The sequence below is a fragment of the Cyrtonyx montezumae genome, unplaced genomic scaffold (genome assembly GCF_038088225.1).
Source record: "Cyrtonyx montezumae isolate F1298 unplaced genomic scaffold, pur_monq_1.0 scaffold_59, whole genome shotgun sequence".
Classification (NCBI taxonomy): Eukaryota; Metazoa; Chordata; class Aves; order Galliformes; family Odontophoridae; genus Cyrtonyx; species Cyrtonyx montezumae.
The window spans coordinates 704,122-718,425 of NW_027072066.1; the positions used below are offsets into that span (position 1 = coordinate 704,122).

At 57.8% G+C, this 14,304-nt stretch overlaps 1 protein-coding gene across 1 annotated transcript in view; it reads left to right on the forward strand.

The window, feature by feature from the left end:
* The window catches only part of SHANK3 (SH3 and multiple ankyrin repeat domains 3), a 255,468-nt gene that overhangs the window by 228,309 nt on the left and 12,855 nt on the right, over window positions 1-14,304 (forward strand).

The following is a 14,304-nucleotide window of genomic DNA, read 5'->3' on the forward strand; positions in this document are numbered from 1 at the left end:
CAGGAAAAGGCCCAGACCGCGTTTCTCGGAGCCAGAGAAGTGGCCGTGACACTGCAGTGGTTAAGGAAAGGTTCACACATCACTCGGTCACCACGAAGGGACCCCAGAGCCCCTGGGTGCTGCGTCCCAATCCCTGCAGCTCTGCAGCAACGCGGGCAGGACGCCCTGAGCCCCGCGCAGAGGGGACGGAGTGGAGCGCGCTGAGCACTCGGGTGGGAGCACCGTTGCAGGGGGTTTTGCTGTCTGCTGCTCTCCCGTGCAAATATCGTCAGGCTTTGCACCAGGGATGCTTCATCCGTCCTGTGTGGGGATGTGAGGTGTGGCAGAAGGAAGAAATCCTCTGCCCAGAGGCGGTGCAGCCCCGGCACTGCTGCCCAGAGCTGTGGGTGCCCATCCCTGGAGGTGCCCATGGCCGTGGATGGGGCCCTGGGCAGCCCGAGCTGGGGGGCACCCAGCCCATGGCAGGAGTGGGGCTGAGGGTCCCTTCAACCCAACCATTCTGAGATTCTGTGATCTTCAGTGTTTCTCCCAACCCATTCAGTGCTTCTTAAGGACCCTTCCAACCCAACCGTTCTGTGACTCTGTGATCTTTAAGGACCCTTCCAACCCAACCGTTCTTTAGCTCTACAGCTCTGCACCAGCTCCAGAAGTGCTCCTGGTGCTGGGGCGTTTTGAGGCTGAGGCTCCCACTGAGAAGTGCTCATTTCCATGGGTGCGATGTGTGCCACATCCCCACGGCCCTGGGACACCCCCACGGACGGGGACTCCCCACTGCCCTGGGCAGCTGTGCCAGTGCTGAGCGCTCTTTGGAGCACAGATCGTTCCCCATCTCCAAGCTGACCCTCCGCAGCGCTCCGTCAGCCCATCCCCTCTCGTCCTATCGCCGTTCCCTGGGGATAGAGACCGAGCCCTACTTCGCTCCGTGCGCCTTTCAGCAGCGGCGTTATCACTCCTGTTTGATCCCTCGGCGTATTTCCATGAGCGCTGGGAAGGTGGCCCCGAGGTGAAGCTGTTTTCCCCACGGAGCATGGCCGATGGGTTCCCCGTGTTCCTGCTCCCCCGGGGTACTCTGCTTTCTTCAGAGCTCGGCGCCGTGGGGCACAGCTCCCGGTGGGACCCCCGGGCTGTGGGCTGCTCACACCCAGCCCTGTGTGCAGAGAGCTGTGTGCACGGCAGCAGGGAAATCCTCCGAGCTGGGGCTGCCGGGGGAGGACTCGTTGTACCTGGGGTGTGATGGGAGCACCCGGGGTGATGGGTGCTCCGGGTGTCACGGACTGTGCTCAGGGTGTGAGATAACGGTGCTCAGGGTGTCACATATTGCGCTCAGGGTGTCACATATTGCCCTCAGGGTGTCATTCTGTGCTCAGGGTGTCACATATTGCCCTCAGGGTGTCATTCTGTGCTCAGGGTGTCACATATTGTGCTCAGGGTGTCATGTGTTGTGCTCAGGGTGTGAGATAACAGTGCTCCAGGTGTCACATATTGCCCTCAGGGTGTCATTCTGTGCTCAGGGTGTCACATATTGTGCTCAGGGTGTCATTCTGTGCTCAGGGTGTCATTCTGTGCTCAGGGTGTCACATATTGCGCTCATGGTGTGACATACTGGGCTTAGGGTGTGAGATAACAGTGCTCAGGGTATCACATATGGAACCGAAGGTGTCATAGTGTGCTCAGGCTGTGAGATAATGGTGCTCTGGGTGTCACGTATTGTGCTCAGAGTGCCATATTGTGCTCAGGGTGTCACATATTGTGCTCAGGGTGTGAGATAACAGTGCTCCAGGTGCCACACTGTGCTCCAGGTGTCACGTATTGTGCTCAGGGTGTGAGATAACGGTGCTCCAGGTGCCACACTGTGCTCCAGGTGTCACATATTGTGCTCAGGGTGTGAGATAACAGTGCTCCAGGTGTCACACTGTGCTCCAGGTGTCACATATTGTGCTCAGGGTGTGAGATAACGGTGCTCCAGGTGCCACACTGTGCTCCAGGTGTCACATATTGTGCTCAGGGTGTGAGATAACGGTGCTCCAGGTGCCACACTGTGCTCCAGGTGTCACGTATTGTGCTCAGGGTGTGAGATAACAGTGCTCCAGGTGTCACACTGTGCTCCAGGTGTCACATATTGTGCTCAGGGTGTGAGATAACAGTGCTCCAGGTGCCACACTGTGCTCCAGGTGTCACGTATTGTGCTCAGGGTGTGAGATAACAGTGCTCCAGGTGCCACACTGTGCTCCAGGTGTCACGTATTGTGCTCAGGGTGTGAGATAGCGGTGCTCCAGGTGCCACACTGTGCTCCAGGTGTCACGTATTGTGCTCAGGGTGTGAGATAACAGTGCTCCAGGTGTCACACTGTGCTCCAGGTGTCACATATTGTGCTCAGGGTGTGAGATAACAGTGCTCCAGGTGCCACACTGTGCTCCAGGTGTCACATATTGTGCTCAGGGTGTGAGATAACGGTGCTCCAGGTGCCACACTGTGCTCCAGGTGTCACATATTGTGCTCAGGGTGTGAGATAACAGTGCTCCAGGTGTCACACTGTGCTCCAGGTGTCACGTATTGTGCTCAGGGTGTGAGATAACAGTGCTCCAGGTGTCACACTGTGCTCCAGGTGTCACGTATTGTGCTCAGGGTGTGAGATAGCGGTGCTCCGGGTGCCACACTGTGCTCCAGGTGTCACGTATTGTGCTCAGGGTGCCATATTGTGCTCAGGGTGTCACATATTCTGCTCAGGGTGTGAGATAACAGTGCTCCAGGTGTCACACTGTGCTCCAGGTGTCACGTATTGTGCTCAGGGTGTGAGATAGCGGTGCTCCGGGTGCCACACTGTGCTCCAGGTGTCACGTATTGTGCTCAGGGTGCCATATTGTGCTCAGGGTGTCACATATTCTGCTCAGGGTGTGAGATAACAGTGCTCCAGGTGTCACACTGTGCTCCAGGTGTCACGTATTGTGCTCAGGGTGTGAGATAACAGTGCTCCAGGTGTCACACTGTGCTCCAGGTGTCACATATTGTGCTCAGGGTGTGAGATAACAGTGCTCCAGGTGCCACACTGTGCTCCAGGTGTCACATATTGTGCTCAGGGTGTGAGATAACGGTGCTCCAGGTGCCACACTGTGCTCCAGGTGTCACATATTGTGCTCAGGGTGTGAGATAACAGTGCTCCAGGTGCCACACTGTGCTCCAGGTGTCACGTATTGTGCTCAGGGTGTGAGATAACAGTGCTCCAGGTGTCACACTGTGCTCCAGGTGTCACATATTGTGCTCAGGGTGTGAGATAACAGTGCTCCAGGTGCCACACTGTGCTCCAGGTGTCACGTATTGTGCTCAGGGTGTGAGATAACAGTGCTCCAGGTGCCACACTGTGCTCCAGGTGTCACGTATTGTGCTCAGGGTGTGAGATAGCGGTGCTCCAGGTGCCACACTGTGCTCCAGGTGTCACGTATTGTGCTCAGGGTGTGAGATAACAGTGCTCCAGGTGTCACACTGTGCTCCAGGTGTCACATATTGTGCTCAGGGTGTGAGATAACAGTGCTCCAGGTGCCACACTGTGCTCCAGGTGTCACATATTGTGCTCAGGGTGTGAGATAACGGTGCTCCAGGTGCCACACTGTGCTCCAGGTGTCACATATTGTGCTCAGGGTGTGAGATAACAGTGCTCCAGGTGTCACACTGTGCTCCAGGTGTCACGTATTGTGCTCAGGGTGTGAGATAACAGTGCTCCAGGTGTCACACTGTGCTCCAGGTGTCACGTATTGTGCTCAGGGTGTGAGATAGCGGTGCTCCGGGTGCCACACTGTGCTCCAGGTGTCACGTATTGTGCTCAGGGTGCCATATTGTGCTCAGGGTGTCACATATTCTGCTCAGGGTGTGAGATAACAGTGCTCCAGGTGTCACACTGTGCTCCAGGTGTCACGTATTGTGCTCAGGGTGTGAGATAACAGTGCTCCAGGTGTCACACTGTGCTCCAGGTGTCACATATTGTGCTCAGGGTGTGAGATAACAGTGCTCCAGGTGCCACACTGTGCTCCAGGTGTCACGTATTGTGCTCAGGGTGTGAGATAACGGTGCTCCAGGTGCCACACTGTGCTCCAGGTGTCACATATTGTGCTCAGGGTGTGAGATAACAGTGCTCCAGGTGCCACACTGTGCTCCAGGTGTTACGTATTGTGCTCAGGGTGTGAGATAGCGGTGCTCCGGGTGCCACACTGTGCTCCAGGTGTCACGTATTGTGCTCAGGGTGTGAGATAGCGGTGCTCCAGGTGCCACACTGTGCTCCAGGTGTCACGTATTGTGCTCAGGGCGTGAGACAGTGGTGCTCTGGGTATCACAAATTGTTCTCCAGGTGCCCTCCTGTTATTGTACTCAGCACGTACCCACCCTCCGGGTGGCCCCACACTGCTGCAGCCACCTGCCTTGAGCTCCCCATCCCTGCCAGCTTTCCCCTGCTCTGCTCCTGCCCCCCGTGCTCTGGTGCACCCCACTCAGAGCCCCTCTCTCCACCCCAGCGGGTGCTGTGCTCCCTGCAGTGGTTACAGTCTCCTGCCACGCTCTGGGACAGTGCCCAGGAGGGTCACATCCAGCGTCAGCATCAGCACGACCTGGGGGGTGCACCCCTTCACCTCATCCAGAGGGCTCCTGTGGCTCAGCTGAGGGCACTGCTGGAGCTCCGTGCGTCCGCATCGTCCCTGACCCCAAAGCATCGTCCTTGAGCTGCTCCAGTTTTGTTTTGTTTCTCCTGGAGGAGTCGCCATCAGCCACCCAGGTGGGCACCAAAGGGTGCCACCCACCCAGGTGGGCACCAAAGGGTGCCACTCACCCAGGTGGGCACCAAAGGGTGCAAATCAGAGGGATGGAGGAGTCCCCAGAGCTCCCCTAGCGCTGCCAAGCCCTGCCCTGAGCAGGCAGCCAACTTCCAGGACAGCTCTGGCACACGTGCCAGCGTCAGGGCCGGCAGCCTCCCCCATCACACTGCGCGGGGTGACCAGCAAAGCCCTGAACACCATTTCACACCTTTTTCCAGGACAAAATCACCCAGCAGATCCCAGTTTCGTCTTTTCTTTCCTGAGCTCTGATTTCCAAGGCAGAGCTCTCTCTGGTTTTTTGCCCCTCAGAAATCCCAGACTATGGATGTAAGAGAGAGCCCGGGGAGAGGAGGGCTGGGGACGGGAAGGAGGATCTTGGTAGAGATGGTCTAGGCAAAGTCAGTGCACACAAAGCCGTGGGCCCCAGCGGGACAGAGCACAAGGGCTGAGAGAGCTGCGCAGGAGATGCTGAGCCGCTCCCCGTCAGACTGGAGAGCTCCTGGAGGGGGGGAGAGGTCCCTGCGGAGCGTCACCCCCGTCCCCAAAAAGGGCTGAAAGGATCTGGGCGCTTCCAGGCCGAGCAGCCTCACCTCTGTCAAAATTCTCCAGTCCTCCCTCATGGAGAGAGGGAGATCCCCAGGCTCCGTTCTGCGCCCACTGCCCCTCATCCTGGGCACCGCCGAGCAGAGCCCGGCCCCCTCCTCCCGACCCCTGCCCCTCAGATATCCACCAGCACCGCTCACGTCCCTTTTCAGCCTTTTCTCTTCCGGGTGCACAGCCCCGATTGTGTCGGCCCATACCCACCAGGAGATGCCCCACTCCCTTCTCCATCTCCGCGGCCCTCCACTGGGCGCTCTGTGGGCGATCCCCGTCTCACCGGGCTGAAGAGCCCGGCGGTGGGTGCAGCACTGCGGGGCAGCTCCCCTCGCTCACGCTGCTCTGGATGGCTCAGTGGGCTGTGAGGGCACAGAGCCAGCTCATGGTGCTGCCCCCCCACCAGCACCCCAAGGGCCTTTTGGGGGGAGGGAGGGGGCTGGGATGTATCCTTCCACCCCCCAGCTTGTACGGAAGGTGGAGGTAGCCAAGAGCCACGTGCAGACCTCACGCTTGGCTGTGTTGTGCCCCGTGAGGTTCTCGTTTGGCCTCAGCCCGTCCAGGTGTCTCTGCACAGCACTCATCCATCTCTTCTGGCTCCAAAGGAGTGGCACTGCGGCAACGTAGCGTCCTCCGGTATCGATTTGATGCCGTAATAAAGGAGCAGGTGGCTCAATAGGAGCGTGCAGCTGAGCCAGGAGCTCTGCTGCCCTGGGATGGGCACCGTGCACGCACAGAGCGCACGGCAAAGTGGGAGCACCCCCAGGGTGGGAGGGCACCGCTCCTCTGACCCTCCGCCGTGGGGGGATTTGAGTATATCCATTCACAGAATGAGGACCTGAGGGTCGTCTGAGGACACGGCGCTGAGCGCAGCCCTGTAGGGCGAATAACAGGACAAATAATGCAGCCAGGCTCCGCCCCTTCCGGTCACACAGGTAAATGAGTCTAGAGGAGAGGTGGAGCCAGGCTCTGCCCCTCCTGGTCACACAGGTGAATGAGGTCTAGAGGAGAGGTGCAGCCAGGCTCCGCCCCTTCCGGTCACACAGGTGACTGAGTCTAGAGGAGAGGTGCACCCAGGCTCCGCCCCTTCCGGTCACACAGGTGACTGAGTCTAGAGGAGAGGTGGAGCCAGGCTCCGCCCCTTCCGGTCACACAGGTGAATGAGTCTAGAGGAGAGATGGAGCCAGGCTCCGCCCCTTCCGGTCACACAGGTGACTGAGTCTAGAGGAGAGGTGGAGCCAGGCTCCGCCCCTTCCGGTCACACAGGTGAATGAGGTCTAGAGGAGAGGTGGAGCCAGGCTCCGCCCCTTCTGGTCACACAGATGAATGAGGTCTAGAGGAGAGGTGGAGCCAGGCTCCGCCCCTCTGGTCACACAAGTGCACTGCCTTCACCTGTGTTCCATGGCTGACTCAGTGCTCACCTGGGGTGATCCATCATTCAGGCCGTGGTTCAGCAGTTCCCACACAGACCCCAAAGTCACGGGAAGAAAACTGCCGGGCACGGCCTCGCCCCACTGCAGTGGGTTAATGGAGGAGCTGTTAATTCTGCTTGGAGCCGCGTGCGCCCCTTCGTGCACCCCGGAAAGGTCAACAGGGAGGGGGGGAAGGAGTGCAGTTAATTCGAGCTCGGGTGCGTAGGAGGGTGGTGAGGGAAGCCAAAGGAAATATCAGAGGCCGATACGTAAAGATAAGGAGACATTTTAGCGCAGTGAAAGAGAGAAATCTGGTAGAGATCCATTTCTATATGTAAATGATAAAATCATATATTCTGCTGCAAAAAGGGAAATAAAAAAAGAGGCAGAAATGTTCTGTTCTGAGTTTGGAACGAATCAGGAGGATGTATCTGTCCGTATGATGCGCTTGGAACAGAAAGTTTCCCAGCTGTAACCAAGGAGAAAGTGAGATAGTATTTGCTAAAAATAAAGGTACTCAAATGAACGGGCGCAGGAGCACAGAGCGAGCGGTCTGAAGCCTCACATCTCACCGTGCACGGGAGCTCAGGGCTGGGACTGTGATGCACCACTGCTCCCCTGATGCACCAAAGGTATAAACCTGGCACTTCGGGGAGCTGCAGCTTGGCTACGTGAGCAGCGGGGCAGGGAGCTCGTGAAGGCGTTCACGGCGAAGATTTAGAGCAGGGCAGTCGGCGTGGAGCAGAGCGGCTTGCTGCCTTCCCCTGACATCACTGCAGGAGTGGTTAAAGTGAGGGCTGTGTTTCCATCCGCCCTAAGAGCCACGTGGGGTGCAGGTGGCGGCGATGTCCCGTGATGTCCTATGATCCCACGGCCCCATTTTTCCATCTGTGTTTCAGAGCCATCCCAAGGGAATCGTGGACTCACAGAGTCGTTCAGGAGGGAAAGAGCTCTGAGATCCCCAACACAACCCCAACCCGTCCCACCGTGCCCACTGGCCGTGTCCCCACGTGCCACATCCCCACGGCCCTGGGACACCCCCACGGACGGGGACTCCCCACTGCCCTGGGCAGCTGCGCCAGTGCTGAGTGCTCTTTGGAGCACAGATTGTTCCCCATCTCCAAGCTGACCCTCCCCTGGAGCACTGTGATGGCTGGGGGTGCCACCAGGTGGGAGCAGCTCCCAGGATGGCTCTGTTGCTGCGCACTTTATTCCAGAGAGCGCAGGAGATGGAGAATGGGATGAGTCTGGAAAATGCAGTACGGCATTATACACAATAGTAGTTGGGTAGGGATGGCGATCGGAGGTTGGTTGACTAGATGATCTTGTAGGTCCTTTCCAACCTAATGAACCTATGAACCTGTAAGCAGAAGATAGAGGCTTCTCCGAGATAATTGTCTTAACGTTATCTGATTGTGTGGGATGTGGTGGAGATGTTTGGATTGTATGTGCAAGGGATAAGTGTCCTGTGAACTCACAGAGCGAGTTGCAGCTTTGGAAGGTGCTAAAACAGTGCTTTGTGCAGATCAGGAATTTGTACTGCGGGGTGAATCCAACGTCATGGGGCAGAGTTCAGAGAGGGGCCCCAAGGGATTCAGGAGCTGGAAAAGGCTCAGTGAGGCTGAAGGGCTCCATCCATCCCAATGTCTGAGGACAGTGGCTCTGCTGGGGGCAGCCAGCTGTTAGAACCATGGCTGGGTTGGGTTGTGTTGGGCTGGGTTGGGTTGGGTTGGGCTGGGTTGAGTTGTGTTGGGTTGGGTTGGGTTGGGTTGAGTTGTGTTGTGTTGGGTTGGGTTGGGTTGGGTTGGGCTGGGTTGAGTTGTGTTGGGTTGGGTTGGGTTGGGTTGAGTTGTGTTGTGTTGTGTTGGGTTGGGTTGGGTTGGGTTGGGTTGGGTTGGGCTGGGTTGAGTTGTGTTGTGTTGGGTTGTGTTGGGTTGGGTTGGGTTGGGTTGGGTTGGGTTGGGTTGGGTTGGGCTGGGTTGAGTTGTGTTGGGTTGGGTTGGGTTGGGTTGAGTTGTGTTGTGTTGTGTTGGGTTGGGTTGGGTTGGGTTGGGTTGGGTTGGGTTGGGTTGGGCTGGGTTGAGTTGTGTTGTGTTGGGTTGTGTTGGGTTGGGTTGAGTTGCGGTGGGTTGGGTTGGGTTGGGCTGGGTTGGGTTGAGTTGTGGTGGGTTGGGTTGGGTTAGGCTGGGTTGGATGGACCTATAGCCCTTCCTGTCCCACCTCTGCCCCCCACCCAGGGGGCATTTCCACCACGCAGTGAGGAGGGGCAGCTCGCTGCAGGGCTCAGTGTGGCCACAGGCATTCCCCTGAGTACCCTTGATGGTGAATTACAGTGAAATCCCATTTTGAGGCATTTCTGCACCGATCTGTGCTATGTCCAGAGCATGAGGTTGTCGGGGAGAGGTGGGGAGGACAGTGTGGAGCTCGGGTTCCTCCAGGGAGTGACTCGGGACCTGGAGAATCATGCAGGCTTCCTGCAGGTGGAGTGCTTTGGGGTGCGGAGAAGGTGAGGTTGGCAATCAGACCTGGGAGCCGTGCTGTGGGCAGTGTGCACATCTGCTGTGTTGGTGGGTGCTTTCACCCGCAGCCCCTGGGCTTTGTCCAGTGGTCCACGCACATCACAGAACCCTTGCAGCGTCCCAGCGTGACTGGGTTAGAAGAGACCTTACAAATCATACAATCCCAGAACGGTTGGGTCAGAAGGGACCCACAGGCCCCCAATTCCACTCCTGCCGTGGGCTGGGTGCCCCCCACCCAGCTCAGGCTGCCCAGAGCCCCATCCACAGCCTCGGGTACCTCCAGGGATGGGGCACCCACAGCTGTGGGCGGTGTGAGGACCTGACCCCTCTTGGCATCCTCTTGTTGTGCTGGTTTCCTCCTGGCTGGTGGCCACAGCTCTAGAGGAGAGGAAACTCATTCGAGGCCGCAGAGCTCACGTGCCTCTCGTTAACTCTCCTTATTGCTGGGGATCTGCGCTGCTCAGGTGAGTTATGGTCAGGGCAGAATCCTCCTTACCTGCTGTGCTGAGGGGGCACAGACACCGCGTAACGAAGGCACGGACCAGAAAATGAGTGCGTCACAACTCAGCCTTTACAATTTCTGCTCGCACTGTGCCCTTCTCTAAGCTGCTCCTCGTGGTTCATCTCATAGGTTCATAGGTACATGAGGTTAGAAAGGAGCTACAAGATCATCTCGTCCAACCATCCTCCTATCACCATCCCTACCCACGGAGCTACTAAATCCAATCCCTCAGCACCTGGATCATGAACGGACCGCAGCGCACTCGCTGGAGCTGCACGGCCGGAATGTGTGTGGTCCTGCAGTCCAACGTGACGCTGTCACAACGTCGGGTGCTGTTCTGCATTAAACCCTTCCTTGCCAAGGGGACAGAGCTGAGAGGGAGCAGGGCGGGCTGAGAGGCGAAGGCAGTGCGGGGCCCTGCGCCTGGGGTCGGTGTAGGGTGGGGGCTGAGCTGCTGGAGAGGAGCTCTGTGGGTCCTGGTGGCCCACAGTTGCCCGGTGGTTGAGCAGCGGTTGGACAATGGGTGACGGTTCACCGGCAGTGCACCCAGGGGCCACGAAGGCCAATGAGACCGTGGGGTACACTGCGTAGAGTATGGCCAGCAGGCAACGGAGGTGCTCCTCTCTTCTCTGCTCTGGCGAGGGCACAGCTGCAGCACTGCTGGACGGAGTCTCCTCTGGAGATCCCCAAAGCCACGTGCGGTTCTCAGCTACCCGCGTCCCACCGTCGGACCTCAGCTGGGAGCATCTGGTTGTCCCCTCGCTGCAGTTACAGCGCGGCACAGATGTGGCTCTCTCCACCACTCTGCAATCCCTCACGGTCACGGCACTGGGCGTCCCAGGTCTCCAGGAGGACGCAGATGGGCCGCGGGCAGCTCAGACCCAGCGCTGTGATGGGGTTCTTTCTGCTCCTTCAGTTCTCTGTTGGGTTTATCCACCGATGCGGGTCATAGAACCGCAGAGCCACAGGATGGCCTGACTTGAAAAGGACCACAAAGACCATCTCATTTCAACCTCCCTCCCATGGGCAGGGTCGCTATCCACCGGACCAGGCTGCCCAGAGCGACGTCCCGCCTTGCCTGGATGTCTCCGTGGCAGGAGCTCCCTGGGCCATCCTTTCCACCCTTCTTCGAACCGGGGGCACTGTCACTCTTTTCCTGCCCCCAGGACTCCTGCTGCCAGGCTGAGCCACAGCTTCCTGCTCTCAGGACACCCTCCTTTTATTCCACCTTTCACATTCAAGTCCTGGCAGCGTGTGCCCGGCTGTCCGCCATCATCACCCTGAGACCATCAGCGTGCTGCTCCCGCCATCCAGCTCAGCAGCAGAGGTGTCGTTTTGTCCCTCAGGCCAAATTGCTCACATTCCCACTGCAGGGATCAAGCTTTCCTGCGCAGATGTTGCAGCCCAGCACGGCTCTGGCTCATTCCTGGATGCTTTGGTTGAGTTTGGGTTGATGTCCTCCAGGTGCCGCAGTCACAGGGTCAAGCCTAGCACTGCATCTTGTCCTTCATGTCTGGGTGTTTGGGTGCTCCCCAGCCCCAGCATTGCTCTCTGCTGCTGTTCCTTCACACTTCCACGGGGTTCCCGTTGGCAGGATGAAGTTGTGCAGTGCACTCTGAGTTTCTCTTGGGGGTTTTTTTAGGAGCGGTCCATCCGTGGGTACATCTGAAGCACGCTGAGCATAGCGTCGCCCACCCACACGGGTACCTTCTATGGACAGAGTCACAGCATCAAGGAATCATGAAGGTTGGAGCGGAGCTCTGAGATCCCCATCCAACCCCACCCCACTGTGCCCACCGCTCTGCAATACCCCCGGGGAGGGCAGGATGGTGTGACCCAAGTGCAGCACTGTCTGGGAGCTGCTGGATCACAGCCTGAACCACTGCTGGATCACCCGAAGCACTGAGTCAGCCATGGAGCACAGGTGAAGGCAGTGCACCTGTGTGACCGGAAGGGGCGGGGCCTGGCTGCATCCCTCCCAGGCCCCATTTAAGGGCTGACCAGCACTAGGGATGGGTCTCTTTCTGGAGATCCCTCGCTTTGGAGCTTTTCTGCTGCGTGCCTGGGACAGGGATGAGCATCCCATCTCTTTCTGATTATTCCCTTCCCCCGCGGTAATCTTTCTCGCTGGACATTTTGGCTGCCGTACTATCTGGACTGTCTATTCTGTTAACTATGCCTCTATAAGTACTGGTTGAACTTCTCATTCTGTCAACTTCACATCTGTTAACTCCACAAGGACACAGCTCTCCATGGAGCTGCACCCCATTGGCCTCAGCCCATCAGTGCCGCCTGCCCAGGTCCCTGGGCAGGGCCTTCCTCCCCTCCCGCAGAAGGACTCTTCCTCCCAGCTCGGTGTTTTCTGCTCTCACAGAGACACAAACGGTCAAAACTCCACGTTCCCGTGTGTCTCTTGAGTGGGCAGCAGTGTACGCCTGGAGTGCCAGGAGCACAGGGGCATGCAGTCCCCGCCGGATCTTTCCCGGCTCTCCCGGGGACGGTGCTTGGGCTGTGCCCTGAGAGCTGGAGGAGGGGGGAGCTCCCATCTCTCAGCGCGGGGTCAGACCGCCCCACTCCTGCACCTCTGTGTCAGAGTAACCCCAAAACGGTGAGCTGCTGCCCTCAGGATGGGCGCGCTGGGGTGATTCAGAGTGAACCCGCACAGTTGCGTTCTGTCGGCGTTCCTGGTCTTTGTTTGGAAAGGAGCAGGGCGATGTGCACGCATCACGTGCAGATGATGAGGTATTTTCCACGCCGATAGCAGCTGAAGCTGTCAGCATCTCTCGGGCGGCGGTTTTTCGGTTCGGGTGTTTTTTCCATCGTGGGATGATGCCGGGGATGGCGGTGCTGGGGAGGGCGGAGATGTCCGGGCGATTCCGGAGCTGCGCGGGAACGCTGGCAGGGATAAAAAAAAAATCCAAGAGGAGAATAGAATGAACACCATAAAACCTCATAAAACAAACATAATTTCGTTCCCGGAGGCGTCAGATTTGTTGGATGAAGATCTCTGTTCGGTTGTAATGGGTTTTTGCGAGGCTTTGTTTACTACAAACCCCGTGGTGTGCAAAGCGAGCGCGTGCAGCGCTGCAGCGCTGTGCTGAGTGAGGGGAGCACCGTGAGAGGCGACCGCCGGCTGCTGCTCCACGGGGCCTCTGCGGGGTTGGGCCGGGGTCTGCTGCTGCTCAGCGCTCTCTTGAACATTGTAGAGCACCGGCGTTCAGCATGGGCAGCCATAGGGTCTGCGGATCGGTGAGGGCTGGGGGCTGACGTGCTGGGAGGGGAGGATCTGGTGGCCAACAGTTGATGAACAGCTGGAGAATGGTTGGCCAACGGTTGACCAGCGGTTGACCAATGGTTAACCAACGGTTGACCAATGATTAAGCAACACTTGACCAACAGTTGACCAACGGTTGACCAACCATTAACCAACAGTTGACCAACGATTGACCAACAGTTGACCAGTGATTGACCAATGGTTGACCAACCATTAACCAGCAGTTGACCAACGATTAACCAACAGTTGACCAGTGTTTGACCAATCATTGACCAACGGTTGACCAACAGTTGACTGACGATTGACCAACAGTTGACCAGTGATTGACCAATGGTTGACCAACCATTAACCAGCAGTTGACCAAGGATTAACTAACAGTTGACCAGTGTTTGACCAATCATTGACCAACGGTTGACCAACAGTTGACCAGTGTTCGACCAATCATTGACCAACGGTTGACCAACAGTTGACCGACGATTGACCAACAGTTGACCAGTGGTTGACCAACGGTTGACCAATGATTAACCAACACTTGACCAACAGTTGACCAACGATCAACCAGCAATTGACCAGTGTTTGACCAATCGTTGACCAACGGTTGACCAACAGTTGACCAGCAGTTTAGCAGTGACTGACCAATGGTTGACCAGCAGCTTAGCAGTGACTGACCAATGGTTGACCAGCAGTTTAGCAGTGACTGACCAATGGTTGACCAGTGGCTGACGACTGGTTGAGCAGTGGCCAACCAGCGGTTGACTGATGATGGGCCAAGTGTTGACCGTGAGCCAGCTGTGTGCCCTGGTGGCCATGGGGTCGCGGGGTGCATTGCAGAGAGCACAGCCAGCAGGGGCAGGGGGGCACCACTGGAGCACCGCGTCCAGTGCAGCGCTCCCCAGGTCCAGGCAGACTGGGAACTGCTGGGAGAGCCAGCGCAGGGTGCAGATGTGATGGACTCACCCGCATACTTCTAATTAAACAACGACGGGGCAGTGTGCCCTGACTTGGTGTGAGTAGAAGCTGCTTTAAGGTGAACCATCTCCTGCTGCGGTCAGAAGGGACAAAAAGGAAACGTTCCTGAAATGTCCCGTTGTGCAGCGCTGGGGACGGCGCTGGGTTGGAGTCCGTGGTGCTCCGACCCCGGGCGGAGGCGGTGCTGGTGCTGAGGACGGTGCTGAGCAGTGAGGGCCTCACAGGGACCGCCACC